Genomic DNA, 10000 nt, shown 5'->3' on the forward strand with positions numbered 1-10000 from the left:
AAAATAATTCAAAAATTGAAAAATAATTTGAAAATCCCCCAAAAATATTTTAACAAAGAAAAGGAGCGGGGTTTCCCCCAGCACTTTACAGTAAAGTACAACAAACAGTTAATGTATATCCATTTGTTTTTGGGGTTTTAACATCATATTTCGTATGAAACTGTGCAAAATAGCCTTTTCTTGTGATGATCAGGCATTGGTCTAATCCCTGAATGATACAGGTTTACCTCCTCCCACTGACAAACACATGTTCTATCATGGGAAATACTGAGGAGGGATTAAAATGGAAAAAAGATGTTAAGAGATGCAGATGATCTCACTTCTAAAGTATGTACCTTTGTACCTTGTACCTTTGTTGTTGTTACAACACTAATGACATCCACTACCTGCTGTAATTACAACAATAACAACAATAACATTGCAGCTAACTGCTCTTGTAACTGGGGTCCTAACACCAGCAATGTTACAGCTAACTTATTACGCCACTAACAGCAGCAATAGCACCACTGATTCAAGATTCTATTCTTCCTGGCCCAGCCGTGGCTTAGTGGGCTGGGCACTAGACTGCTATGCGGGCGACCCGGGTTCGATTCCCAACCCGGGTCATTTCCCGATCCTCCCCCGTCTCTCTCTCCTACTAATTCCCTGTCCCATTCTTCATTGTCCTGTCTAAATAAAGTTGAAACCCCCCGAAAAATATTTTTCAAAAGATTCTATTTTTTCTGTTTTCTCTTATGAAAGATTTTCTAGGTTCTGCCTTTTCACTGTCTCTGGTCTTATTACAACACTAGTAATGTGGCATTCACCTGCCATGGGAAAGATGTTGCATTCCACTTGAAAAGTGGAAATTACGAGTGTGGTGTGTTCAAGCCCATTTGATGTCGTAGTGATGTAGGTAAATCACAAAGGAGCCCAAATGTATCCTCCTCCTGGCAATGTTGTTAGTGTGCATGTTTAAAACTGGCAAACATACTGTGCGTCAATGTTTGTGTTTCTTATTTTGTGGGTTTGTGTACTTTCACATTAATGTTTTACCCTGCCATTCTGATATATAGACTACGCTGCCAACAAAAAAAAAAAAGTTTTCATGCTTTCATGTCTCTTGACTGAGGTGTGAGGGAATAATCAGTGGTTAAAGTAGAATTCTGACCAATTTCAACATGCAGCTTTGCTCATTCTACCCTTGACTCAATACCCCACAAAGCAACAGTTTAAAAAAAAAATCAGCCCTTTCCGAGATCTTGGCCGTTCTAATGGGGACATGTTTTGTTTACATTCAAATCAACAGACATCTTGCAACACAGCAATAACTTTTTGGGATGATATTTGGCCTTAATCTTGGGAAAGGCTGATGAGGAAAAAAGTGCCCCATCATCAGGCGCTGACAGGTTAAGGCTAGATGTGAGCAATACAACCGCACGTTGACATCGACAGGAATTCTCCTGTAGGGGCTGATGGCTCAGCAGCACGGGCGACAAAAGGCCTGTGCAGCCTCTTGAGTCTGGTTTCACACACCGCATGAATACTAATGAGGACCCTGTCCCTTTCCCATAGTGCACCAAGGGCCCTTATCCCACAATGCACTGGGGTTGGCTGGCTGTACTAGACTCTCATAGTGCCAGGAGGAGCGTGTCTATGTTCCCACAGCCCATTGGTCCCACATCACTAAGACGTTTAAGATTCATTTTTAGGCCCATTGGTTCCATGTTCCGATATTTCCAAGAATTTTTCTAATTTAGGCCCTATGTTCCATGGCAGGAAGAAAGTCACATTCTCTTAGTTTACTCGGATATGTTGTGGAACATAGGGCCGATAAATAATTTCTTAAAAATGTGGGAACATGGAGCAGCAGGAATAAGCTGTGGGACCAATGGGCTGTGGGAACATACAGCTGACCTGGTGCCAGTTGTAACTTGCTAGTGTAACTTAATTCCTGTACAGGTAGTTTTGCTAACTTGATGCTGCTGAGAGAAGTGTACCCCAGGGCGACTACATGGTAACAGCTGATTCGTTCCCTGGTTTTCCTTGAAAAAGAATTGTCAGTAGTCAAAAGGATAGCTGATAACTGAACTTCTAGCCACAGAATTCCTCAGCGAATTCTGAAAGCTTTGTAATAATAATGAGCATGTACTTAGCATTCGCCTTACATTACATTACAATTCATTCTGCCTGTTTTTTCAGCACCTTTCCATGTATTACAGCCTGGCAAACCAGCCCATCATACTGCCTTTACCTTATTGAGAAACCATGTCTTCATTGAGATGTAGACTCTCTTAAAGTTTAAAACAATTTGATGTGACAGGTGAGGTGACCCTCATAATCGCACTGCGTAGCCTCTTACTGCAGATGCCAGCGGGCCTATTCACTATTTGCACTCAAGTACATCATAAAAACATGGCTATGACAGTACCAAGAGCCTTAAGACATGTTGGTGACAGTAAGGTTATAGCATATGCTCTGTGCTAAGGAGTTAACAGTGCCAGCCAGTTGTAGTGTTGAAGGTGCATGTAGTACCACCAGTAGGCTACTGGATATGTCGACTGTACCTCCCTCTTGATGTGTGTTGGGAGGTCAGTACATCTGTGCAGAGGGTTCTTTCCATCATCCAAACTCCCAACCTCCCTTGTGCTTGTGGCCTCACAATGACATCACAAGAGGTCATTGAGGAGGACAGAAGTTTAATTCAGTATCTTGCAAAAGCCCAATTCAAAGGCCATTCTCTCACTTGCAATCGGGATGCTGAATGGGGAAAAGTCCCCTGAAAGTTGCTGTGGCTAGACTGACTGCTGTACTACTTTATTGCTTTCTCCATGGATGTGGGGCATCAGTGCAGTGCGAGGCCACAAGCACAAGTTGAGGACAGGAGTTAGGATAATGGACTGTACCCTGTGTGTGTGTGTGTGTGTGTGTGTGCTCTTGTGTGTGTGTGTGTGTGTGTGTGTGTGTGTGTGTGTGTGTGTGTGTGTGTGTGTGTGTGTGTGTGTGTGTGTGTGTGTGTGTGATTGAGTGTGTGCTTGTGTGTGTATTTAACCGTGTGTGTGTGTGTGTGTGTGTGTGTGTGTGTGTGTGTGTGTGTGTGTGTGTGTGTGTGTGTGTGTGTGTGTGTGTGTGTGTGTGTGTGTGTGTTGTTAGGCTTGAGGAGGCTCCATGAAGCCAGCTAAGGCCCACCGGAAGAAGCCGAGGGCGGCGCGAGCCCCAGAGGCGGAGCCTGAGGCCGCCGCCTTCCCCACTGCTGAGGAGCCGCCCAATCCCACGTATCACTGCAGCGCCATGGCAACCAAGCAGCAGCAGCAGCAGCATCACAGCAATGCCATGGAAACCAAGCATCTTAATGGTAACAGCATGGACGCCAAACAAACTCATAGCAAAACCACGGGGACCAAACAGCTTCACAACAATGTCACAGAAACCAAACGGCTTCACCACGGTAACACCACGGAAGCTAAACAAGTTCACAGTAACGCCATGGAAGCCAAACAGCCTCATGATAATACCATGGAAACCAAGCAGCACCATAGTAACACCATTGAAGCCAAGCAACGCCATAGTAACGCCATAGAAACAGCTATGAAGCAGAAACAGCTTCACAATAAAAGCCCGGAAACCAAACAACCAGATGCTAACACCGCGGAAACCAAGCTGCCTCAAACTATCGCTACGGAAACCAAGCAGTGTCTAAAGAAGACCACAGGTCCCAAGCGACCCAAACCCAACATAACAGAGACGCAACCGCCAAACGGCGAGAGGGTGACCTGCGAGCCGGCACTTCACGTCATCCCCAAGGACATCCAGAGATTTCCGCCCGCCGACGGAGAATGCTCCTCGGACGACGGCGGTGGCTTCGAGGCCATGCCCGTCCTCAACCGCAGCCACAGTGCAGAGGACGACTCCCTGTCGGAGTATGACAACGTGGGCTCGGAGGAGGAGGAGGAGGAGGAGGAGGCAGAGGAGGACCCGGACTACGACGAAGACGAAGAGCTACGTACGGATGCCGACGGCATGACCTACTATGTGCACTGCTGCCCAGAGGACGAGAGCTACATGGAGGGCATGGACTGTCACGAGGGAGGGGACACGGGAGAGGGTGCGGCGGCAGGGGTGGGGGTGGGTGCCGGGAGCAACCAGGAGGTGGGCAGGAGCGCAGGGGAGGGCCCCAGCACATCCCAGGCGACCAGTGGCACTGCAAATACAGGTGGCGGTGGTGGAGGCACCACCCAACCCATGCAGAAGACCCCGGAGGGCTTGTGCCCACCTCCTCCACAACCGGAGCCCGACCCTCAGGCCTATCAGGCACCAGAGCCCCTCACCGACCCAGCCTTCATCCAGGCACCCATGGCCGAGGATGAGGAGGACGAGGAAGAGGAGGAGGAAGAGGAGGAGGAAGAAGAAGAAGAAGACGACTATTTCCCCTATGAAGGAGAGGAGGCAGAAGAGGACCAGGATGGATCGTTATGCAAGCGGGGGGGCAGGGAGGAGAGGCAGGGGGAGAACAGAGGAGGAGGAGGAGGAAGAGGAGGTGGAGGGGAGGTGCAGTATTGCAAGCAGCAACAGCAGGGGGCTGGCTGCACCTACACGGGAGAGCCAAGCGTCGCTGGCGAGGACTGTCCCCGCACCTACGCGCACACGCCTCCTCCCTGCATGGAGGCCCCACACTACACACAACAGCAACACACGCAGCGCACACACACGCACTGCGTGGACACGTCTGGACGCTACGCACACATGCACACGCCCCCGTGCATGGACACTCCCCCCTGCAGTAGCTACACAGCCAGCGAGGAGGAGGAGGAGGAGGAGGAGGAAGATGAGGTGCAGGCCGCGTGCAGCAGGGGGCTGAGGGAGGCGCAGAGGGAGGTGGAGAGGGAGGCACAGAGGGAGGCGCAGGTGCAACGGAGACAGAGGGAGGTGAGCCAGGGCTCCAGCAGCAGGTCCCAGTCAGTGGGGGAGGCCGAGCCAGGCGAGAGGGGACGAGACGACCAGCTCCACGGTGCCCCCGGAGGCTCGGAGGGGCGGCGCGGCTCCGAGGACGGACGGTGCCACGTGGAGCACATGTCACACGGACGGGCGCACGACACGCAGCTGGGGGAGGAGTGCGAGGTGTTGGAGTGCCGCGGACACACGCGTCCTGACGCGCACCCCTACGGCGGGCACAGCGACGGCTGGCAGGGGTCGTCGGGGGGTCACGCTCACGGGCACACGGGCGCCGAACGCAGGGGTTGGCAGCACGCGCAGGGGCACGAGAACAGGTCGGAAGTCACAGTGGACTTGGCCGACGAGGTGCGACGGTCGCTCAGCATGAGCCGGCACATGGAGCGGTCACATGACGCCAGGGAGGCTCCTGATAGGCCCAGGAGCCGCTCGCACCCGCCCAGACCGGTCAGCCTTCCCCTGGTGCTGCCTGGCGACCAGGACTTTGCCTCGGCCAACAGGCAAGACAGGCAAGACCGGCGCCGGTCTGCCCACTTTCCCGACCATGCCAGCCCAGAGCGGCCCGAGCGGCGCTACCCACAACAGAACCCACAACCCAACAGAACAGAAAGGAACCACAAACCACCACAGGTACAGTAAGCATCAGAAGAGGAAATGTTTCCTGAACGCTTCTCCTTTATTTAAACATTACGGTATGTAAAGGTAAATAATACACTGGACAATTGTGAAGTTTCTGAACATGATGTTATTAAGGCGTTTTTTTCTGTGTGCTTTTGTTCAGAATATATATCATATGTGCCTTCTAACAATTTAAATGATGTTTTGTTTTCAGCCAGTAAAGAAGAATGCCTCCTTTCCCAGTTTTGTAGATGGTAAGTGTCTTACTCTGGACAATAATAAATATGACTTGCTATGATAAATGAATAGCCATCCCATTACATGGGTCCACTTTCTATCCTTTGGTCATTCCAGTAAATATTAGGTTATTACTCAGTAAATATTCATAGCAAAGATCAGTTAATATATTCTTTTATGTTTTTTTGATATCCTATCTTTCCATGTTAGAATACTCACTGCCATTCAAACTATACACTGATCATGTCTGTATTAAGCCAACTAGAGACTTATTGCCACCACTGTACTTAACCTTTAACGTTCACCCCCCTCATACAACATAGAGCCACTAACTCTGACACACACTCTGACCAATCCTACCATCTGATGAACTGGGCAGGTAGAAGGCAATAAAAAAGTGTATGGACACACGGAACACAGAGAAACGCAAGGTATAAGAAACACATATTCTGCCATGTTGATGGTGATGCAAATGGCACATTTAAAGATAAATTCCTCACACACACATGCACATACAAATACACATACAAATACACATACACATACACATACACGTACACATAAATACACTGTCTCATACTCACCAGTTCCATTACATGATGAAATGACACAGGTATAAGAAACACATATAGTTATAACAACAGTGTCTTCTGGTCTTCTTCCCAAGTGCCTTTGCTTTAACATGTATCATAAGAAACACGTATGTAGTTATAATGGCAGTGTCTTTTGGTCTTCTCTGGTGTTTCCCAAGTGCCTGGTCCGTGTGAGCCAGAGGATCTGATCGACGGGATCATCTTTGCTGCCAACTACCTGGGCTCCACCCAGCTGCTGTCCGACAGGAACCCGTCCAAGAGCGTCCGCATGCTGCAGGCGCAGGAGGCTGTGGACCAGGTCAAGGTATGCTCCCCTCCATTGTTGCCAGATTGGGCAAGTTTCCTGCCCAATTGGGCTGCTTAGGATGACCGTCTGACGTTAAAAAGGGTGTTGGCCGGTCTTCTCTGAAGATTTCTGGCCATAGAAATCAATGCAACTTCAAGTTCAGTTCAGTTCAGTTCAACTTTATTGGTACCCGAAGGCAAACTGGGTTTGCCGTTTAAAAAGAAAGATGGGTGTCCTTACATATAAGCCACAAGACACATAACACATATGAACATGGAATCTAAAAACACATATAGGCTACACAAAAAAATAACTAATACAAGGACAGTGCTGACTTAAAACATACAACATATATACACACAAGGGGCGAAACTCAAGTTCAAGTTGAGCGGGAAAGGGTTTTGTAGCCTGGTCCTGACCATCCCATAATACTACCATTTCATTTCGTATTTATGGTCTGGCATTTGTTTGCTCTGAAGCGATTGTAGAAAGCAGGAAGTTTGCACTCAGTTATAGTTTGAAATTATTGGACACCTCTCACCCAATCGCTGGCAGTTACTCAACAACAACATAGCGCAGACCAATGGCTCTGGCGCAGATGTGTACGTCATTGTCACGAGCGTTCTCCCCCTTTCGTCCCCACGTGGGGGGCGTATTCGATTATTGGCTGTTTTCTGGGGGGCGTTGCAATCAAAATTCTACTGCTGCAAGCACTCCACAGAGAAGCACGGCCAGACTACAGTAGTGGAGCCAATCCTTTGGCGGAAGTACGTAGGATGGCTCGCGAGGCTAAGGGTTTTGAGCATGGGCTGGAAATCATCAGTCACATCTGGCAACCCTGCTCCCCTTGGGGCGATGCTGTGGCTCTGTGCACAAGCTATGCCACATGCAAACAGGTGCCCATGGGGACCAGGGTTCGAATCTGGCCCGGGTCATGTTTCAATCCAACACCATCTCTCTCTCTTTCCCACTAATTTCCTGTCTCACTCTTTGACAGTCATGTCATTATAAACAAAAGCCCAAAAATATATAATGTACTATTAAAAGCTACTCCCCCTCAGATTGTTTTTGTACTCACTATGGTGCTGCCACACAGAATTGTCCATGTGTAACGGAGGCCAACTAGCAGAGTGTGGCATGGAACGTTAGTAAACCCCCCTCCCGAAGCCTCTTACAGTAGTGTTGGGCTATCGGACTGGTCCTTTAGTTCAGCGCAGAGCCATACAGAGGACAGTGTCAGGCAATCTCCGCTGTGTGCTAGGGCCGACTTCCTCATTAACAAAATTAGCTGTTTTAGCTTCTCAGTACTGCTCAGCGTTGCGAATGTTAGTGCCTAGTAGTGGGCATAGCACACAGCAAATGCAATGCGATGCAATGCGGGGAATATGACAAGACTTGCTGTTCATAGTAATAACTTCAGATAAGCATCACAGATGGTAAAACTGTTGTGATTATCACCACCGACACAATTGATAGTTTACATATTTGTGGTGATTACCCCGCAGTATAGTTCGTTAGTCCTTATTTTTGGCTGTTAATGTGGTGGTTCTATGTTGAGTCTATGGGAAGACAGCCGCTTTAGGCACGACCTTATCTCGTTGAAAGCAATTTAATTCCTCCAATCGCGTAACTCTGTTCTCTGTATGGCTCTGGTTCAGCGGTATCTTGCTGTTTCTCCCATACCCAGCCTAAACGATGCATTGACTAGAGCTGCGTCCCATTACTACCACTTCCACTCGTTTTCAGCCTAGGAGGTGGCGAGTTCTCTAGGGGGACGGACTGCGTGGGGAGACATACAGTATGGGCAACAAATCCACCCCATCCCTACCAAACCCACTTCTCCTCTCCTCCTCTACAAAAGCCACCATTCCTTCACAAACCCTTTACTTCTCTACAGCAAAGTCATTACTCCTCCGCAAACTTACCACTCCTCTACCAGCCCATTACTCTTGTCCTCCATTACCAAAACCACACGTCATTTAAAAACCCACCACTCCATTTCCATTTTCAGACACAGAGCTTTCCCCCCCTAACCCGCCAGGTTGGTGTGGGGATTAATTAACCGCTGCTCTCCCCCATCCTCCTCCATGACTGAAGTACCCTGAGCATGGTACCGTCCCGCTGCACTGCTCCCTTGGGGCGCCATTGGGGGCTGCCCCCTTGCACGGGTGAGGCATAAAATGCAATTCCGTTGTGTGCAATGTGCAGTGCTGTGTCACAATGACAATGGGAGTTGGAGTTTCCCAGTTGGGCTTTCTGCAACATCTCCACTGGCTCCCTATCAAATTTTGAATTCATTTTAAAATACTTCTCCACACCTTCAAGGCTATCCACAATCTTGCCCCTACTTATCTGTCTAATCCTATTCACATTGCTATTCCCTCTAGCACCCTCCGTTCCTCAATCTCCATTTTCTTCTCTGTCCCTTCTGCCAGTCTCAGTACCATGGGGAATAGAGCTTTCAGTTGCTCTGCTCCTCAGCTCTGGAATGCTCTTCCCCCTGACATCCGCAATATTGACTCTTTACCCCTATTCGAATCCAGACTAAAAACTCATCTGTTTCAGTTAGCCTATTCTTTATGACTTTTTAACTCTGTTTTGTTTTATTTTTTGTTTTGTCTACAATCTGTTTATGTGTCTTGTTTTATTTTGCTTATCTCTGTACAGTGTCCTTGAGTGTTTTGAAAGACACTTTTAAATAAAATGTATTTTTATTATTATATACATTTTGATTGCCTATTTTCACTATTAGGTCTTGTCATGAGTGGTAAACAGGAGCTTGGGACCAATGAAATGCATCTGTGAACTGTATGTTTTAATGTAACTCTGCCACTAGAGGTCAGCATAACTCTGTATTTCTTCCCTTTCAGTGTTCAAGTGAAGACAATCAGAGCCTTGTAGAAGTGGATCTCTTCATCTCCACCAAAGCCATTAAAGTACTGAACGCTGACACACAGGTGTGTAGCAATTACATTCTCTTGTCCATGGAGATCTGACACAGAGGTGTGTAGCAATCGCATTCTCTTGTCCATAGAGATGTTCAATAGCACACTGGATCTCCACCAGACAACAAAAGCTTTATCAATATGTCCAAAATGTCCAGTACTATGTTTGTGTGTGTGTGTGTGTGTGTGTGTGTGTGTGTGTGTGTGTGTGTGTGTTTGTGTGTGTGCGTGTGTGTGTGCACTGTCTGTGAGTGTGTATGTGCGACCCATGTCTGTGTATATTAGTGTGTGCATGCATGTATGTGTGTCTGTGTGTGGCCTGTGTGTCGGCCGGTGTTTGCTCATGTGTGTGTGTGTGTGTGTGTGTGTGCGTGCGTGCGTGCCTGCGTGCG

The sequence above is a fragment of the Engraulis encrasicolus genome, chromosome 4 (assembly GCF_034702125.1).
Source record: "Engraulis encrasicolus isolate BLACKSEA-1 chromosome 4, IST_EnEncr_1.0, whole genome shotgun sequence".
Classification (NCBI taxonomy): Eukaryota; Metazoa; Chordata; class Actinopteri; order Clupeiformes; family Engraulidae; genus Engraulis; species Engraulis encrasicolus.